We start from the raw sequence: 20,653 nt of genomic DNA on the forward strand, positions 1-20,653 counted from the left end.
ATGTGATTTAGATTACAAAGTAATGCTTTGAGTTTATGTAATTTTGTTGGAAATTTGTTCCTGTTTGAAACAAGTCAGGGTTAGGTTTAGTATTAGGGTTAATGTTAGGGTTAGGGTTAGGGTTAGGGTAGGGGGTTAGGGTTAGTGTTAGGGTTATATCACTTTTCAGTTTTCCTGTTATAATAATTGGACGGGCGACACGTATGTGCATTAGTTTACAAAGTTGTGCTTTGCATTTCTGTTCTTTCGATGGAAATTCTTTCTGTGCCGTACAGTGCAAAATAACACTTTTCAGTTTTCCTATATTCCTAATTGAGCCAGCGACACACACGTGATTCCGTTTAAAAGTAGTGCTTTGCTTTTCTGTTCTTTCGTTGGAAACTTGTTCCTGTGCTGTACAGTGCGATATATCACTTTTCAGTTTTCCTGTATTCCTAATTGAGCGAGTGACACACATGTGATTTAGTTCACAAAGTAGTGCTTTGCGTTTCTGTTCTTCTGTTGGAAACTTGTTTCTGCGCTCTACATTGTGATATATCACTTTAGAGTTTTTGTGTTATAATAATTGAACGGGCGACACGTATGTGAATTAGTTTACAAAGTTGTGCTTTGCATTTCTCTTCTTTCGATGGAAACTTGTTTCTGTGCCGTACAGTGTGAGATAACACTTTTCAGTTTTCCTGTATTCCTAATTGAGCGAGCGACACACATGTGATTCCGTTTAAAAGTAGTGCTTTGGTTTTCTTTTCTTTCGTTGAAAAATTGTTCCTGTGCTGTACAGTGCGATATATCACATTTCAGTTTTCCTGTATTCCTAATAAAGCGAGTGTCACACATGTGATTTAGTTTACAAAGTATTGCTTTGCGTTTATGTTCTTTCTTTGGAAACTTCTTCCTGTTAGGAACACGATAGGGTTAGGGTTAGGGTTAGGGTTAGGGTTAGGGTTAGGGTAGGGTTATGGTTAGAGTTAGGGTTAGCGTTAGGGTTACTGTTAGGGTTAGGGTTAGGATTAGGGTAGGGGGTTAGGGTTATATCACTTTTCAGTTTTCCTGTTATAATAATTGTACAGGCGACACGTATGTGAATTAGTTTACAAAGTTGTGCTTTGCCTTTCTGTTCTTTCGATGGAAACTTGTTTCTGTGCCGTACAGTGCGAAATAACACTTTTCAGTTTTCCTGTATTCCTAATTGAGCGAGTGACACACATGTGATTTAGTTCACAAAGTAGTGCTTTGCGTTTCTGTTCTTCTGTTGGAAACTTGTTTCTGCGCTGTACATTGTGATATATCACTTTACAGTTTTCCTGTTATAATAATTGAATGGACGACACGTATGTGAATTAGTTTACAAAGTATTGCTTTGCGTTTATGTTCTTTCTTTGGAAACTTCTTCCTGTTAGGAACACGAAAGGGTTAGGGTTAGGGTTAGGGTTAGGGTTAGGGTTAGGGTTAGGGTCGGGTTAGGGTTAGATTTAGTATTAGGGTTAATGTTAGGGTTAGGGTTAGGGTTAGGGTAGGGGGTTAGGGTTAGTGTTAGGGTTATATCACTTTTCAGTATTCCTGTTATAATAATTGGACGGGCGACACGTATGTGCATTAGTTTACAAAGTTGTGCTTTGCATTTCTGTTCTTTCGATGGAAATTCTTTCTGTGCCGTACAGTGCAAAATAACACTTTTCAGTTTTCCTATATTCCTAATTGAGCCAGCGACACACACGTGATTCCGTTTAAAAGTAGTGCTTTGCTTTTCTGTTCTTCTGTTGGAAACTTGTTTCTGCGCTGTACATTGTGATATATCACTTTACAGTTTTCCTGTTATAATAATTGAACGGGCGACACGTATGTGATTTCGTTTACAAAGTAGTGCTTTGCTTTTCTGTTCTTTCGTTGGAAACTTGTTCCTGTGCTGTACAATGCGATATATCACTTTTCAGTTTTCCTGTATTCCTAATTGAGCGAGTGACACACATGTGATTTAGTTCACAAAGTAGTGCTTTGCGTTTCTGCTCTTCTGTTGGAAACTTGTTTCTGCGCTGTACATTGTGATATATCACTTTACAGTTTTCCTGTTATAATAATTGAACGGGTGACACGTATGTGAATTAGTTTACAAAGTTGTGCTTTGCATTTCTGTTCTTTCGATAGAAACTTGTTTCTGTGCCGTACAGTGCGATATATCAGTTTTCAGTTTTCCTGTATTCCTAATTGAGCGAGTGACACACATGTGATTTAGTTTACAAAGTATTGCTTTGCCTTTATGTTCTTTCTTTGGAAACTTCTTCCTGTTAGGAACACGATAGGGTTAGGGTTATGGTTATGGTAAGGGTTAGGGTAGGGTTAGGGTTAGGGTTAGGGTTAGGGTTAATGTTAGGGTTAGGGTTAGGTTAGGGTTAGGGTTAGGGTTAGGGTTAGGGTTAGGGTTAGGGTTATATCACTTTTCAGTTTTCCTGTATTCCTAATTGAGCGAGTGACACACATGTGATTTAGTTCACAAAGTAGTGCTTTGCGTTTCTGTTCTTCTGTTGGAAACTTGTTTCTGCGCTGTACATTGTGATATATCACTTTACAGTTTTCCTGTTATAATAAATGAACGGGCGACACGTATGTGAATTTGTTTACAAAGTTGTGCTTTGCATTTCTGTTCTTTCGATAGAAACTTGTTTCTGTGCTGTACAGTGCGATATATCAGTTTTCAGTTTTCCTGTATTCCTAATTGAGCGAGTGACACACATGTGATTTAGTTTACAAAGTATTGCTTTGCGTATATGTTTTTTCTTTGGAAACTTCTTCCTGTTATGAACACGATAGGGTTAGGGTTAGGGTTAGGGTTAGGGTTAGGGTTAGGGTTATATCACTTTTCAGTTTTCCTGTATTCCTAATTGAGCGAGTGACACACATGTGATTTAGATTACAAAGTAGTGCTTTGCGTTTATGTAATTTTGTTCGAAATTTGTTCCTGTTTGGAGCAAGTCAGGGTTAGGGTTAGGGTTAGGGTTAGGCTCAGGGTTAGGCTTAGGCTTAGGGTTACGGTTAGGGTTAGGCTTAGGGGTAGGGTTACAGTTAGGTAGGGTTAGGGTTAGGGTTAGGGTTAATGTTAGGGTTAGGGTTAGGGTTAGGGTTAGGGTAGGGTTAGCGTTAAGTTTAGTATTAGGGTTAATGTTAGGGTTAGGGTTAGGGTTAGGGTAGGGGGTTAGGGTTAGTGTTAGGGTTATATCACTTTTCAGTTTTCCTGTTATAATTATTGGACGGGCGACACGTATGTGCATTAGTTTACAAAGTTGTACTTTGCATTTCTGTTCTTTCGATGGAAACTTGTTTCTGTGACGTACAGTGCAAAATAACACTTTTCAGTTTTCCTGTATTCCTAATTGAGTCAGCGACACACACGTGATTCCGTTTAAAAGTAGTGTTTGCTTTTCTGTTCTTTCGTTGGAAACTTGATCCTGTGCTGTACAGTGCGATATGTCACTTTTCAGTTTTCCTGTATTCCTAATTGAGCAAGTGACACACATGTGATTTAGTTTACAAAGTATTGCTTTGCGTTTATGTTCTTTCTTTGGAAACTTCTTCCTGTTAGGAACACGATAGGGTTAGGGTTAGGGTTAGGGTTAGGTTTAGGGTAGGGTTAGGGTTAGGGTTAGGGTTAGGGTTAGGGTTAGGGTTAGGGTTAGGGTAATGTTAGGGTTAGGGTTAGGGTTATATCACTTTTCAGTTTTCCTGTTATAATTATTGGACGGGCGAAACGTATGTGAATTAGTTTACAAAGTTGTGCTTTGCATTTCTGTTCTTTCGATGGAAACTTGTCCCTGTGCTGTACAGTGCGATATATCGCATTTCAGTTTTCCTGTATTCCTAATTGAGCGAGCGACACACATGTGATTTCGTTTAAAAGTATTGCTTTGCGTTTATGTTGTTTCTTTGGAAACTTCTTCCTGTTAGGAACACGATAGGATTAGGGTTAGGGTTAGGGTTAGGGTAGGGTTAGGGTTAGGGTTAGGGTTAGGGTTAGGGTAATGTTAGGGTTAGGGTTAGGGTTAGGGTAAGGGGTTAGGGTTATATCACTTTTCAGTTTTCCTGTTATAATAATTGAACAGGCGACACGTATGTGAATTAGTTTACAAAGTTGTGCTTTGCATTTCTGTTCTTTCGATGGAAACTTGTTTCTGTGCCGTACAGTGCGAAATAACACTTTTTAGTTTTCCTGTATTCCTAATTGAGCAAGCGACACAGAGGTGATTCCGTTTAAAAGTAGTGCTTTGCTTTTCTGTTCTTTCGTTGGAAACTTGTTCCTGTGCTGTACAGTTCGATATATCACTTTTCAGTTTTCCTGTATTCTTAATTGCGCTAGTGACACACATGTGATTTAGTTCACAAAGTAGTCCTTTGCATTTCTGTTCTTCTGTTGGAAACTTGTTTCTGCGCTGTACATTGTGATATATCCCTTTACAGTTTTCCTATTATAATAATTGAACGGGCGACACGTATGTGAATTAGTTTACAAAGTTGTGCTTTGCATTTCTGTTCTTTCGATGGAAACTTGTTTCTGTGCCGTACAGTGCGATATATCACTTTTCAGTTTTCCTGTATTCCTAATTGAGCGAGTGACACACATGTGATTTAGTTTACAAAGTATTGCTTTGCGTTTATGTTCTTTCTTTGGAAAGTTCTTCCTGTTAGGAACACGATAGGGTTAGGGTTAGGGTTAAGGTTAGGGTTAGGGTTAGGGTATGGTTAGGGTTAGGGTTAGGGTTAGGGTTAGGGTTAGGGTAGGGGGTTAGGGTTAGTGTTAGTGTTATATCACTTTTCAGTTTTCCTCTCATAATAATTGGACGGGCGACACGTATGTGCTTTAGTTTACAAAGTTGTGCTTTGCATTTCTGTTCTTTCGATGGAAACTTTTTTCTGTGTCGTACAGTGCAAAATAACACTTTTCAGTTTTCCTATATTCCTAATTGAGCGAGCGACACACATGTGATTTCGTTTAAAAGTAGTGCTTTGCTTTTCTGTTCTTTCGTTGGAAACTTGTTCCTGTGCTGTACAGTGCGATATGTCACTTTTCAGTTTTCCTGTATTCTTAATTGAGCGAGTGATACACATGTGATTTAGTTTACAAAGTATTGCTTTGCGTTTATGTTCTTTCTTTGGAAACTTCTTCCTTTTAGGAACACGATAGGGTTAGGGTTAGGGTTAGGGTTAGGGTTAGGGTTAGGGTTAGGGTTAGGGTTAGGGTAGGGGGTTAGGGTTATATCACTTTTCAGTTTTCCTGTTATAATAATTGAACAGCCGACACGTATGTGAATTAGTTTACAAAGTTGTGCTTTGCATTTCTGTTCTTTCGATGGAAACTTGTTTCTCTGCTGTAGAGTGCAAAATAACACATTTCAGTTTTCCTGTATTCCTAATTGAGCGAGCGACACACTCGTGATTCCGTTTAAAAGTAATGCTTTGCTTTTCTGTTCTTTCGTTGGAAACTTGTTCCTGTGCTGTACAGTGCGATATATCACTTTTCAGTTTTCCTGTATTCTTAATTGAACAAGTGACACACATGTGATTTAGTTTAGAAAGTAGACCTTTGCGTTTCTGTTCTTCTGTTGGAAACTTGTTTCTGCGCTGTACATTGTGATATATCACTTTACAGTTTTCCTGTTATAATAATTGCACGGGCGACACGTATGTGATTTCGTTTACAAAGTAGTGCTTTGCTTTTCTGTTCTTTCGTTGGAAACTTGTTCCTGTGCTGTACAATGCGATATATCACTTTTCAGTTTTCCTGTATTCCTAATTGAGCGAGTGACACACATGTGATTTAGTTCACAAAGTAGTGCTTTGCGTTTCTGCTCTTCTGTTGGAAACTTGTTTCTGCGCTGTACATTGTGATATATCACTTTACAGTTTTCCTGTTATAATAATTGAACGGGCGACATGTATGTGAATTAGTTTACAAAGTTGTGCTTTGCATTTCTGTTCTTTCGATAGAAACTTGTTTCTGTGCCGTACAGTGCGATATATCAGTTTTCAGTTTTCCTGTATTCCTAATTGAGCGAGTGACACACATGTGATTTAGTTTACAAAGTATTGCTTTGCGTATATGTTCTTTCTTTGGAAACTTCTTCCTGTTAGGAACACGATAGGGTTAGGGTTAGGGTTAGGGTTAGGGTTAGGGTTAGGGTTAGGGTAGGGTTAGGGTTAGGGTTAGGGTTAAGGTTAGGGTTAGGGTTAATGTTAGGGTTAGGGTTAGGGTTAGGGTTAGGGTTATATCACTTTTCAGTTTTCCTGTATTCCTAATTGAGCGAGTGACACACATGTGATTTAGATTACAAAGTAATGCTTTGAGTTTATGTAATTTTGTTGGAAATTTGTTCCTGTTTGAAACAAGTCAGGGTTAGGTTTAGTATTAGGGTTAATGTTAGGGTTAGGGTTAGGGTTAGGGTAGGGGGTTAGGGTTAGTGTTAGGGTTATATCACTTTTCAGTTTTCCTGTTATAATAATTGGACGGGCGACACGTATGTGCATTAGTTTACAAAGTTGTGCTTTGCATTTCTGTTCTTTCGATGGAAATTCTTTCTGTGCCGTACAGTGCAAAATAACACTTTTCAGTTTTCCTATATTCCTAATTGAGCCAGCGACACACACGTGATTCCGTTTAAAAGTAGTGCTTTGCTTTTCTGTTCTTTCGTTGGAAACTTGTTCCTGTGCTGTACAGTGCGATATATCACTTTTCAGTTTTCCTGTATTCCTAATTGAGCGAGTGACACACATGTGATTTAGTTCACAAAGTAGTGCTTTGCGTTTCTGTTCTTCTGTTGGAAACTTGTTTCTGCGCTCTACATTGTGATATATCACTTTAGAGTTTTTGTGTTATAATAATTGAACGGGCGACACGTATGTGAATTAGTTTACAAAGTTGTGCTTTGCATTTCTCTTCTTTCGATGGAAACTTGTTTCTGTGCCGTACAGTGTGAGATAACACTTTTCAGTTTTCCTGTATTCCTAATTGAGCGAGCGACACACATGTGATTCCGTTTAAAAGTAGTGCTTTGGTTTTCTTTTCTTTCGTTGGAAAATTGTTCCTGTGCTGTACAGTGCGATATATCACATTTCAGTTTTCCTGTATTCCTAATAAAGCGAGTGTCACACATGTGATTTAGTTTACAAAGTATTGCTTTGCGTTTATGTTCTTTCTTTGGAAACTTCTTCCTGTTAGGAACACGATAGGGTTAGGGTTAGGGTTAGGGTTAGGGTTAGGGTTAGGGTTAGGGTAGGGTTATGGTTAGAGTTAGGGTTAGCGTTAGGGTTACTGTTAGGGTTAGGGTTAGGATTAGGGTAGGGGGTTAGGGTTATATCACTTTTCAGTTTTCCTGTTATAATAATTGTACAGGCGACACGTATGTGAATTAGTTTACAAAGTTGTGCTTTGCCTTTCTGTTCTTTCGATGGAAACTTGTTTCTGTGCCGTACAGTGCGAAATAACACTTTTCAGTTTTCCTGTATTCCTAATTGAGCGAGTGACACACATGTGATTTAGTTCACAAAGTAGTGCTTTGCGTTTCTGTTCTTCTGTTGGAAACTTGTTTCTGCGCTGTACATTGTGATATATCACTTTACAGTTTTCCTGTTATAATAATTGAATGGACGACACGTATGTGAATTAGTTTACAAAGTATTGCTTTGCGTTTATGTTCTTTCTTTGGAAACTTCTTCCTGTTAGGAACACGAAAGGGTTAGGGTTAGGGTTAGGGTTAGGGTTAGGGTTAGGGTTAGGGTCGGGTTAGGGTTAGATTTAGTATTAGGGTTAATGTTAGGGTTAGGGTTAGGGTTAGGGTAGGGGGTTAGGGTTAGTGTTAGGGTTATATCACTTTTCAGTATTCCTGTTATAATAATTGGACGGGCGACACGTATGTGCATTAGTTTACAAAGTTGTGCTTTGCATTTCTGTTCTTTCGATGGAAATTCTTTCTGTGCCGTACAGTGCAAAATAACACTTTTCAGTTTTCCTATATTCCTAATTGAGCCAGCGACACACACGTGATTCCGTTTAAAAGTAGTGCTTTGCTTTTCTGTTCTTCTGTTGGAAACTTGTTTCTGCGCTGTACATTGTGATATATCACTTTACAGTTTTCCTGTTATAATAATTGAACGGGCGACACGTATGTGATTTCGTTTACAAAGTAGTGCTTTGCTTTTCTGTTCTTTCGTTGGAAACTTGTTCCTGTGCTGTACAATGCGATATATCACTTTTCAGTTTTCCTGTATTCCTAATTGAGCGAGTGACACACATGTGATTTAGTTCACAAAGTAGTGCTTTGCGTTTCTGCTCTTCTGTTGGAAACTTGTTTCTGCGCTGTACATTGTGATATATCACTTTACAGTTTTCCTGTTATAATAATTGAACGGGTGACACGTATGTGAATTAGTTTACAAAGTTGTGCTTTGCATTTCTGTTCTTTCGATAGAAACTTGTTTCTGTGCCGTACAGTGCGATATATCAGTTTTCAGTTTTCCTGTATTCCTAATTGAGCGAGTGACACACATGTGATTTAGTTTACAAAGTATTGCTTTGCCTTTATGTTCTTTCTTTGGAAACTTCTTCCTGTTAGGAACACGATAGGGTTAGGGTTATGGTTATGGTAAGGGTTAGGGTAGGGTTAGGGTTAGGGTTAGGGTTAGGGTTAATGTTAGGGTTAGGGTTAGGTTAGGGTTAGGGTTAGGGTTAGGGTTAGGGTTAGGGTTAGGGTTATATCACTTTTCAGTTTTCCTGTATTCCTAATTGAGCGAGTGACACACATGTGATTTAGTTCACAAAGTAGTGCTTTGCGTTTCTGTTCTTCTGTTGGAAACTTGTTTCTGCGCTGTACATTGTGATATATCACTTTACAGTTTTCCTGTTATAATAAATGAACGGGCGACACGTATGTGAATTTGTTTACAAAGTTGTGCTTTGCATTTCTGTTCTTTCGATAGAAACTTGTTTCTGTGCTGTACAGTGCGATATATCAGTTTTCAGTTTTCCTGTATTCCTAATTGAGCGAGTGACACACATGTGATTTAGTTTACAAAGTATTGCTTTGCGTATATGTTTTTTCTTTGGAAACTTCTTCCTGTTATGAACACGATAGGGTTAGGGTTAGGGTTAGGGTTAGGGTTAGGGTTAGGGTTAGGGTTATATCACTTTTCAGTTTTCCTGTATTCCTAATTGAGCGAGTGACACACATGTGATTTAGATTACAAAGTAGTGCTTTGCGTTTATGTAATTTTGTTCGAAATTTGTTCCTGTTTGGAGCAAGTCAGGGTTAGGGTTAGGGTTAGGGTTAGGCTCAGGGTTAGGCTTAGGCTTAGGGTTACGGTTAGGGTTAGGCTTAGGGGTAGGGTTACAGTTAGGTAGGGTTAGGGTTAGGGTTAGGGTTAATGTTAGGGTTAGGGTTAGGGTTAGGGTTAGGGTAGGGTTAGGGTTAAGTTTAGTATTAGGGTTAATGTTAGGGTTAGGGTTAGGGTTAGGGTAGGGGGTTAGGGTTAGTGTTAGGGTTATATCACTTTTCAGTTTTCCTGTTATAATTATTGGACGGGCGACACGTATGTGCATTAGTTTACAAAGTTGTACTTTGCATTTCTGTTCTTTCGATGGAAACTTGTTTCTGTGACGTACAGTGCAAAATAACACTTTTCAGTTTTCCTGTATTCCTAATTGAGTCAGCGACACACACGTGATTCCGTTTAAAAGTAGTGTTTGCTTTTCTGTTCTTTCGTTGGAAACTTGATCCTGTGCTGTACAGTGCGATATGTCACTTTTCAGTTTTCCTGTATTCCTAATTGAGCAAGTGACACACATGTGATTTAGTTTACAAAGTATTGCTTTGCGTTTATGTTCTTTCTTTGGAAACTTCTTCCTGTTAGGAACACGATAGGGTTAGGGTTAGGGTTAGGGTTAGGTTTAGGGTAGGGTTAGGGTTAGGGTTAGGGTTAGGGTTAGGGTTAGGGTTAGGGTTAGGGTAATGTTAGGGTTAGGGTTAGGGTTATATCACTTTTCAGTTTTCCTGTTATAATTATTGGACGGGCGAAACGTATGTGAATTAGTTTACAAAGTTGTGCTTTGCATTTCTGTTCTTTCGATGGAAACTTGTCCCTGTGCTGTACAGTGCGATATATCGCATTTCAGTTTTCCTGTATTCCTAATTGAGCGAGCGACACACATGTGATTTCGTTTAAAAGTATTGCTTTGCGTTTATGTTGTTTCTTTGGAAACTTCTTCCTGTTAGGAACACGATAGGGTTAGGGTTAGGGTTAGGGTTAGGGTAGGGTTAGGGTTAGGGTTAGGGTTAGGGTTAGGGTAATGTTAGGGTTAGGGTTAGGGTTAGGGTAAGGGGTTAGGGTTATATCACTTTTCAGTTTTCCTGTTATAATAATTGAACAGGCGACACGTATGTGAATTAGTTTACAAAGTTGTGCTTTGCATTTCTGTTCTTTCGATGGAAACTTGTTTCTGTGCCGTACAGTGCGAAATAACACTTTTTAGTTTTCCTGTATTCCTAATTGAGCAAGCGACACAGAGGTGATTCCGTTTAAAAGTAGTGCTTTGCTTTTCTGTTCTTTCGTTGGAAACTTGTTCCTGTGCTGTACAGTTCGATATATCACTTTTCAGTTTTCCTGTATTCTTAATTGCGCTAGTGACACACATGTGATTTAGTTCACAAAGTAGTCCTTTGCATTTCTGTTCTTCTGTTGGAAACTTGTTTCTGCGCTGTACATTGTGATATATCCCTTTACAGTTTTCCTATTATAATAATTGAACGGGCGACACGTATGTGAATTAGTTTACAAAGTTGTGCTTTGCATTTCTGTTCTTTCGATGGAAACTTGTTTCTGTGCCGTACAGTGCGATATATCACTTTTCAGTTTTCCTGTATTCCTAATTGAGCGAGTGACACACATGTGATTTAGTTTACAAAGTATTGCTTTGCGTTTATGTTCTTTCTTTGGAAAGTTCTTCCTGTTAGGAACACGATAGGGTTAGGGTTAGGGTTAAGGTTAGGGTTAGGGTTAGGGTATGGTTAGGGTTAGGGTTAGGGTTAGGGTTAGGGTTAGGGTAGGGGGTTAGGGTTAGTGTTAGTGTTATATCACTTTTCAGTTTTCCTCTCATAATAATTGGACGGGCGACACGTATGTGCTTTAGTTTACAAAGTTGTGCTTTGCATTTCTGTTCTTTCGATGGAAACTTTTTTCTGTGTCGTACAGTGCAAAATAACACTTTTCAGTTTTCCTATATTCCTAATTGAGCGAGCGACACACATGTGATTTCGTTTAAAAGTAGTGCTTTGCTTTTCTGTTCTTTCGTTGGAAACTTGTTCCTGTGCTGTACAGTGCGATATGTCACTTTTCAGTTTTCCTGTATTCTTAATTGAGCGAGTGATACACATGTGATTTAGTTTACAAAGTATTGCTTTGCGTTTATGTTCTTTCTTTGGAAACTTCTTCCTTTTAGGAACACGATAGGGTTAGGGTTAGGGTTAGGGTTAGGGTTAGGGTTAGGGTTAGGGTAGGGGGTTAGGGTTATATCACTTTTCAGTTTTCCTGTTATAATAATTGAACAGGCGACACGTATGTGAATTAGTTTACAAAGTTGTGCTTTGCATTTCTGTTCTTTCGATGGAAACTTGTTTCTGTGCTGTAGAGTGCAAAATAACACATTTCAGTTTTCCTGTATTCCTAATTGAGCGAGCGACACACTCGTGATTCCGTTTAAAAGTAATGCTTTGCTTTTCTGTTCTTTCGTTGGAAACTTGTTCCTGTGATGTACAGTGCGATATATCACTTTTCAGTTTTCCTGTATTCTTAATTGAACAAGTGACACACATGTGATTTAGTTTAGAAAGTAGACCTTTGCGTTTCTGTTCTTCTGTTGGAAACTTGTTTCTGCGCTGTACATTGTGATATATCACTTTACAGTTTTCCTGTTATAATAATTGCTCGGGCGACACGTATGTGATTTCGTTTACAAAGTAGTGCTTTGCTTTTCTGTTCTTTCGTTGGAAACTTGTTCCTGTGCTCTACAATGCGATATATCACTTTTCAGTTTTCCTGTATTCCTAATTGAGCGAGTGACACACATGTGATTTAGTTCACAAAGTAGTGCTTTGCGTTTCTGCTCTTCTGTTGGAAACTTGTTTCTGCGCTGTACATTGTGATATATCACTTTACAGTTTTCCTGTTATAATAATTGAACGGGCGACATGTATGTGAATTAGTTTACAAAGTTGTGCTTTGCATTTCTGTTCTTTCGATAGAAACTTGTTTCTGTGCCGTACAGTGCGATATATCAGTTTTCAGTTTTCCTGTATTCCTAATTGAGCGAGTGACACACATGTGATTTAGTTTACAAAGTATTGCTTTGCGTTTATGTTCTTTCTTTGGAAACTTCTTCCTGTTAGGAACACGATAGGGTTAGGGTTAGGGTTAGGGTTAGGGTTAGGGTTAGGGTTAGGGTTAGGGTAGGGTTAGGGTTAGGGTTAGGGTTAGGGTTAGGGTTAATGTTAGGGTTAGGGTTAGGGTTAGGGTTAGGGTTATATCACTTTTCAGTTTTCCTGTATTCCTAATTGAGCGAGTGACACACATGTGATTTAGATTACAAAGTAGTGCTTTGAGTTTATGTAATTTTGTTGGAAATTTGTTCCTGTTTGAAACAAGTCAGGGTTAGGTTTAGTATTAGGGTTAATGTTAGGGTTAGGGTTAGGGTTAGGGTAGGGGGTTAGGGTTAGTGTTAGGGTTATATCACTTTTCAGTTTTCCTGTTATAATAATTGGACGGGCAACACGTATGTGCATTAGTTTACAAAGTATTGCTTTGCGTTTATGTTCTTTCTTTGGAAACTTCTTACTGTTAGGAACACGAAAGGGTTAGGGTTAGGGTTAGGGTTAGGGTTAGGGTTAGGGTAGGGTTAGGGTTAGATTTAGTATTAGGGTTAATGTTAGGGTTAGGGTTAGGGTTAGGGTAGGGGGTTAGGGTTAGTGTTAGGGTTATATCACTTTTCAGTATTCCTGTTATAATAATTGGACGGGCGACACGTATGTGCATTAGTTTACAAAGTTGTGCTTTGCATTTCTGTTCTTTCGATGGAAATTCTTTCTGTGCCGTACAGTGCAAAATAACACTTTTCAGTTTTCCTGTATTCCTAATTGAGCCAGCGACACACACGTGATTCCGTTTAAAAGTAGTGCTTTGCTTTTCTGTTCTTTCGTTGAAAACTTGTTCCTGTGCTGTACAGTGCGATATATCACTTTTCAGTTTTCCTCTATTCCTAATTGAGCGAGTGACACACATGTGATTTAGTTCACAAAGTAGTGCTTTGCGTTTCTGTTCTTCTGTTGGAAACTTTTTTCTGCGCTGTACATTGTGATATATCACTTTACAGTTTTCCTGTTATAATAATTGAACGGGCGACACGTATGTGAATTAGTTAACAAAGTTGTGCTTTGCATTTCTGTTCTTTCGATGGAAACTTGTTTCTGTGCCGTACAGTGCGATATATCAGTTTTCAGTTTTCCTGTATTCCTAATTGAGCGAGTGACACACATGTGATTTAGTTTACAAAGTATTGCTTTGCGTTTATGTTCTTTCTATGGAAACTTCTTCCTGTTAGGAACACGATAGGGTTAGGGTTAGGGTTAGGGTTAGGGTTAGGGTTAGGGTAGGTTAGGGTTAGGGTTAGGGTTAGGGTTAGGGTTAATGTTAGGGTTAGGGTTAGGTTAGGGTTAGGGTTAGGGTTAGGGTTAGGGTTAGGGTTATATCACTTTTCAGTTTTCCTGTATTCCTAATTGAGCGAGTGACACACGTGTTTTAGTTTACAAATTAGTGCTTTGCGTTTATGTAATTTTGTTGGAAATTTGTTCCTGTTAGGAACAAGTTAGGGTTAGGGTTAGGGTTAGGGTTAGGCTTAGGGTTACGGTTAGGGTTAGGCTTAGGGTTAGATTTAGGGTTAGGGTTAGGGTTAATGTTAGGGTTAGGGTTAGGGTTAGGGTAGGGTTAGGGTTAGGGTAGGGTTAGGTTTAGGGTTAGGGTTAGGGTAATGTTAGGGTTAGGGTTAGGGTTAGGGTAGGGGTTTAGGGTTATATCACTTTTCAGTTTTCCTGTTATAATAATTGAACAGGCGACACGTATGTGAATTAGTTTACAAAGTTGTGCTTTGCATTTCTGTTCTTTCGATGGAAACTTGTTTCTGTGCCGTACAGTGCGAAATAACACATTTCAGTTTTCCTGTATTCCTAATTGAGCGAGCGACACACTCGTGATTCCGTTTAAAAGTAGTGCTTTGCTTTTCTGTTCTTTCGTTGGAAACTTGTTCCTGTGCTGTACAGTGCGATATGTCACTTTTCAGTTTTCCTGTATTCTTAATTGAACAAGTGACACACATGTGATTTAGTTCACAAAGTAGACCTTTGCGTTTCTGTTCTTCTGTTGGAAACTTGTTTCTGCGCTGTACATTGTGATATATCACTTTACAGTTTTCCTGTTATAATAATTGAACGGGCGACACGTATGTGATTTCGTTTACAAAGTAGTGCTTTGCTTTTCTGTTCTTTCGTTGGAAACTTGTTCCTGTGCTGTACAATGCGATATATCACTTTTCAGTTTTCCTGTATTCCTAATTGAGCGAGTGACACACATGTGATTTAGTTCACAAAGTAGTGCTTTGCGTTTCTGCTCTTCTGTTGGAAACTTTTTTCTGCGCTGTACATTGTGATATATCACTTTACAGTTTTCCTGTTATAATAATTGAACGGGCGACACGTATGTGAATTAGTTTACAAAGTTGTGCTTTGCATTTCTGTTCTTTCGATGGAAACTTGTTTCTGTGCCGTACAGTGCGATATATCAGTTTTCAGTTTTCCTGTATTCCTAATTGAGCGAGTGACACACATGTGATTTAGTTTACAAAGTATTGCTTTGCCTTTATGTTCTTTCTTTGGAAACTTCTTCCTGTTAGGAACACGATAGGGTTAGGGTTATGGTTATGGTAAGGGTTAGGGTAGGGTTAGGGTTAGGGTTAGGGTTAGGGTTAGGGTTAATGTTAGGGTTAGGGTTAGGTTAGGGTTAGGGTTAGGGTTAGGGTTAGGGTTAGGGTTATATCACTTTTCAGTTTTCCTGTATTCCTAATTGAGCGAGTGACACACATGTGATTTAGTTCACAAAGTAGTGCTTTGCGCTTCTGTTCTTCTGTTGGAAACTTGTTTCTGCGCTGTACATTGTGATATATCACTTTACAGTTTTCCTGTTATAATAAATGAACGGGCGACACGTATGTGAATTAGTTTACAAAGTTGTGCTTTGCATTTCTGTTCTTTCGATAGAAACTTGTTTCTGTGCTGTACAGTGCGATATATCAGTTTTCAGTTTTCCTGTATTCCTAATTGAGCGAGTGACACACATGTGATTTAGTTTACAAAGTATTGCTTTGCGTATATGTTTTTTCTTTGGAAACTTCTTCCTGTTATGAACACGATAGGGTTAGGGTTAGGGTTAGGGTTAGGGTTAGGGTTAGGGTCAGGGTTATATCACTTTTCAGTTTTCCTGTATTCCTAATTGAGCGAGTGACACACATGTGATTTAGATTACAAAGTAGTTCTTTGCGTTTATGTAATTTTGTTCGAAATTTGTTCCTGTTTGGAGCAAGTCAGGGTTAGGGTTAGGGTTAGGGTTAGGCTCAGGGTTAGGCTTAGGCTTAGGGTTACGGTTAGGGTTAGGCTTAGGGGTAGGGTTACAGTTAGGTAGGGTTAGGGTTAGGGTTAGGGTTAATGTTAGGGTTAGGGTTAGGGTTAGGGTTAGGGTAGGGTTAGGGTTAAGTTTAGTATTAGGGTTAATGTTAGGGTTAGGGTTAGGGTTAGGGTAGGGGGTTAGGGTTAGTGTTAGGGTTATATCACTTTTCAGTTTTCCTGTTATAATAATTGGACGGGCGACACGTATGTGCATTAGTTTACAAAGTTGTGCTTTGCATTTCTGTTCTTTCGATGGAAATTTTTTCTGTGACGTACAGTGCAAAATAACACTTTTCAGTTTTCCTGTATTCCTAATTGAGTCAGCGACACACACGTGATTCCGTTTAAAAGTAGTGTTTGCTTTTCTGTTCTTTCGTTGGAAACTTGTTCCTGTGCTGTACAGTGCGATATATCACTTTTCAGTTTTCCTGTATTCCTAATTGAGCGAGTGACACAAATGTGATTTAGTTCACAAAGTCGTGCTTTGCGTTTCTGTTCTTCTCTTGGAAACTTGTTTCTGCGCTCTACAATGTGATATATCACTTTACAGTTTTCGTGTTATAATAATTGAACGGGCGAAACGTATGTGAATTAGTTTACAAAGTTGTGCTTTGCATTTCTGTTCTTTCGATGGAAACTTGTCCCTGTGCTGTACAGTGCGATATATCACATTTCAGTTTTCCTGTATTCCTAATTGAGCGAGCGACACACATGTGATTTCGTTTAAAAGTATTGCTTTGCGTTTATGTTGTTTCTTTGGAAACTTCTTCCTGTTAGGAACACGATAGGGTTAGGGTTAGGGTTAGGGTTAGGGTTAGGGTTAGGGTTAGGGTTAGGGTAGGGTTAGGGTTAGGGTTAGGGTTAGGGTTAGGGTTAGGGTAATGTTAGGGTTAGGGTTAGGGTTAGGGTAAGGGGTTAGTGTTATATCAATTTTCAGTTTTCCTGTTATAATAATTGAACAGGCGACACGTATGTGAATTAGTTTACAAAGTTGTGCTTTGCATTTCTGTTCTTTCGATGGAAACTTGTTTCTGTGCCGTACAGTGCGAAATAACACTTTTTAGTTTTCCTGTATTCCTAATTGAGCGAGCGACACACAGGTGATTCCGTTTAAAAGTAGTGCTTTGCTTTTCTGTTCTTTCGTTGGAAACTTGTTCCTGTGCTGTACAGTTCGATATATCACTTTTCAGTTTTCCTGTATTCTTAATTGCGCTAGTGACACACATGTGATTTAGTTCACAAAGTAGTCCTTTGCGTTTCTGTTCTTCTGTTGGAAACTTGTTTCTGCGCTGTACATTGTGATATATCCCTTTACAGTTTTCCTATTATAATAATTGAAGGGCGACACGTATGTGAATTAGTTTACAAAGTTGTGCTTTGCATTTCTGTTCTTTCGATGGAAACTTGTTCCTGTTCTGTACAGTGCGATATATCACTTTTCAGTTTTCCTGTATTCCTAATTGAGCGAGTGACACACATGTGATTTAGTTTACAAAGTATTGCTTTGCGTTTATGTTCTTTCTTTGGAAACTTCTTCCTGTTAGCAACACGATAGGGTTAGGGTTAGGGTTAGGGTTAGGGTTAGGGTTAGGGTTAGGGTAGGGTTAGGGATAGGGGTAGGGTTAATGTTAGGGTTAGGGTTAGGTTAGGGTTAGGGTTAGGGTTAGGGTTAGGGTTATATCACTTTTCAGTTTTCCTGTATTCCTAATTGAGCGAGTGACACACATGTGATTTAGTTTACAAAGTAGTGCTTTGCGTTTATGTAATTTTGTTGGAAATTTCTTCCTGTTAGGAACAAGTTAGGGTTAGGGTTAGGGTTAGGGTTAGGCTTAGGGTTACGGTTAGGGTTAGGCTTAGGGTTAGATTTAGGGTTAGGGTTAGGGTTAATGTTAGGGTTAGGGTTAGGGTTAGGGTTAGGGTTAGGGTTAGTATTAGGGTTAATGTTAGGGTTAGGGTTAGGGTTAGGGTAGGGGGTTAGGGTTAGTGTTAGGGTTATATCACTTTTCAGTTTTCCTCTTATAATAATTGGACGGGCGACACGTATGTGCTTTAGTTTACAAAGTTGTGCTTTGCATTTCTGTTCTTTCGATGGAAACTTTTTTCTCTGTCGTACAGTGCAAAATAACACTTTTCAGTTTTCCTATATTCCTAATTGAGCGAGCGACACACATGTGATTTCGTTTAAAAGTAGTGCTTTCGATTTCTATTCTTTCGTTGGAAACTTGTTCCTGTGCTGTACAGTGCGATATGTCACTTTTCAGTTTTCCTGTATTCCTAATTGAGCGAGTGATACACATGTGATTTAGTTTACAAAGGATTGCTTTGCGTTTATGTTCTTTCTTTGGAAACTTCTTCCTGTTAGGAACACGATAGGGTTAGGGTTAGGGTTCGGGTTAGGGTTAGGGTTAGGGTTAGGGTTAGGGTAGGGTTAGGGTTAGGGTTAGGGTTAGGGTTAGGGTAATGTTAAGGTTAGGGTTAGGGTTAGGGTAGGGGGTTAGGGTTATATCACTTTTCAGTTTTCCTGTTATAATAATTGAACGGGCGACACGTATGTGAATTAGTTTACAAAGTTGTGCTTTGCATTTCTGTTCTTTCGATGGAAACTTGTTTCTGTGCTGTAGAGTGCGAAGTAACACATTTCAGTTTTCCTAATTGAGCGAGCGACACACACGTGATTCCGTTTAAAAGTAGTGCTTTGCTTTTTAGTTCTTTCGTTGGAAACTTGTTCCTGTGCTGTACAGTGCGATATATCACTTTTCAGTTTTCCTGTATTCTTAATTGAACAAGAGACACACATGTGATTTAGTTCACAAAGTAGACCTTTGCGTTTCTGTTCTTCTGTTGGAAACTTGTTTCTGCGCTGTACATTGTGATATATCACTTTACAGTTTTCCTGTTATAATAATTGAACGGGCGACACGTATGTGATTTCGTTTACAAAGTAGTGCTTTGCTTTTCTGTTCTTTCGTTGGAAACTTGTTCCTGTGCTGTCCAATGCGATATATCACTTTTCAGTTTTCCTGTATTCCTAATTGAGCGAGTGACACACATGTGATTTAGTTCACAAAGTAGTGCTTTGCGTTTCTGCTCTTCTGTTGGAAACTTGTTTCTGCGCTGTACATTGTGATATATCACTTTACAGTTTTCCTGTTATAATAATTGAACGGGCGACACGTATGTGAATTAGTTTACAAAGTTGTGCTTTGCATTTCTGTTCTTTCGATAGAAACTTGTTTCTTTTGCCGTACAGTGCGATATATCAGTTTTCAGTTTTCCTGTATTCCTAATTGAGCGAATGACACACATGTGATTTAGATTACAAAGTAGTGCTTTGCGTTTATGTAATTTTGTTGGAAATTTGTTCCTGTTTGGAACAAGTCAGGGTTAGGGTTAGGGTTAGGGTTATGCTTAGGCTTAGGGTTACGTTTAGGGTTAGGCTTAGGGTAGGGTTAGGGTTAGGGTTAGGGTTAGGGTTAGGGTTAGGGTTGGGGTTAGGGTTAGGGTAGGGTTAGGGTTAGGGGTAGGGTTAATGTTAGGGTTAGGGTTAGGTTAGGGTTAGGGTTAGGGTTAGGGTTAGGGTTAGGGTTATATCACTTTTCAGTTTTCCTGTATTTTTAATTGAGCGAGTGACACACATGTGATTTAGTTTACAAAGTATTGCTTTGTGTTTATGTTCTTTCTTTGGAAACTTCTTCGAGTTAGGAACACGATAGGGTTAGGGTTAGGGTTAGGGTAGGGTTAGGGTTAGGGTTAGGGTTAGGGTTAGGGTTATATCACTTTTCAGTTTTCCTGTATTCCTAATTGAGCGAGTGACACACATGTGATTTAGTTCACAAAGTAGTGCTTTGCGTTTATGCAATTTTGTTGGATATCTTTTCCTTTTAGTAACAAGTTAGGGTTAGGGTTAGGGTTAGGGTTACGGTAGGGTTAGGGTTAGGGTTAGTATTAGGGTTAATGTTAGGGTTAGGGTTAGGGTTACGGTTAGGGTTAGGTTAGGAGGTTAGGGTTAGTGTTAGGGTTATATCACTTTTCAGTTTTCCTGTTCTAATAATTGGACGGGCGACACGTATGTGCTTTAGTTTACAAAGTTGTGCTTTGTATTTCTGTTCTTTCGATGGAAACTTTTTTCTGTGCCGTACAGTGCAAAATAACACTTTTCAGTTTTCCTGTATTCCTAATTGAGCGAGCGACACACACGTGATTCCGTTTATAAGTAGTGCTTTGCTTTTCTGTTCTTTCGTTGGAAACTTGTTCCTGTGCTGTACAGTGCGATATATCACTTTACAGTTTTCCTTTTTTAATAATTGAACGGGCGACATGTATGTGAATTAGTTTACAAAGTTGTGCTTTGCATTTCTGTTCTTTCGATGGAAACTTGTTTCTGTTCCGTACAGTGCAAAATAACACTTTTCATTTTTCCTGTATTCCTAATTGAGCGAGCGACACACTCGTGATTCCGTTTAAAAGTAATGCTTTGCTTTTCTGTTCTTTCGTTGGAAACTTGTTCCTGTGATGTACAGTGCGATATATCACTTTTCAGTTTTCCTGTATTCTTAATTGAACAAGTGACACACATGTGATTTAGTTTAGAAAGTAGACCTTTGCGTTTCTGTTCTTCTGTTGGAAACTTGTTTCTGCGCTGTACATTGTGATATATCACTTTACAGTTTTCCTGTTATAATAATTGCTCGGGCGACACGTATGTGATTTCGTTTACAAAGTAGTGCTTTGCTTTTCTGTTCTTTCGTTGGAAACTTGTTCCTGTGCTGTACAATGCGATATATCACTTTTCAGTTTTCCTGTATTCCTAATTGAGCGAGTGACACACATGTGATTTAGTTCACAAAGTAGTGCTTTGCGTTTCTGCTCTTCTGTTGGAAACTTGTTTCTGCGCTGTACATTGTGATATA

This window comes from Meriones unguiculatus, chromosome 9 (genome assembly GCF_030254825.1).
Source record: "Meriones unguiculatus strain TT.TT164.6M chromosome 9, Bangor_MerUng_6.1, whole genome shotgun sequence".
In the NCBI taxonomy this organism is placed as follows: Eukaryota; Metazoa; Chordata; class Mammalia; order Rodentia; family Muridae; genus Meriones; species Meriones unguiculatus.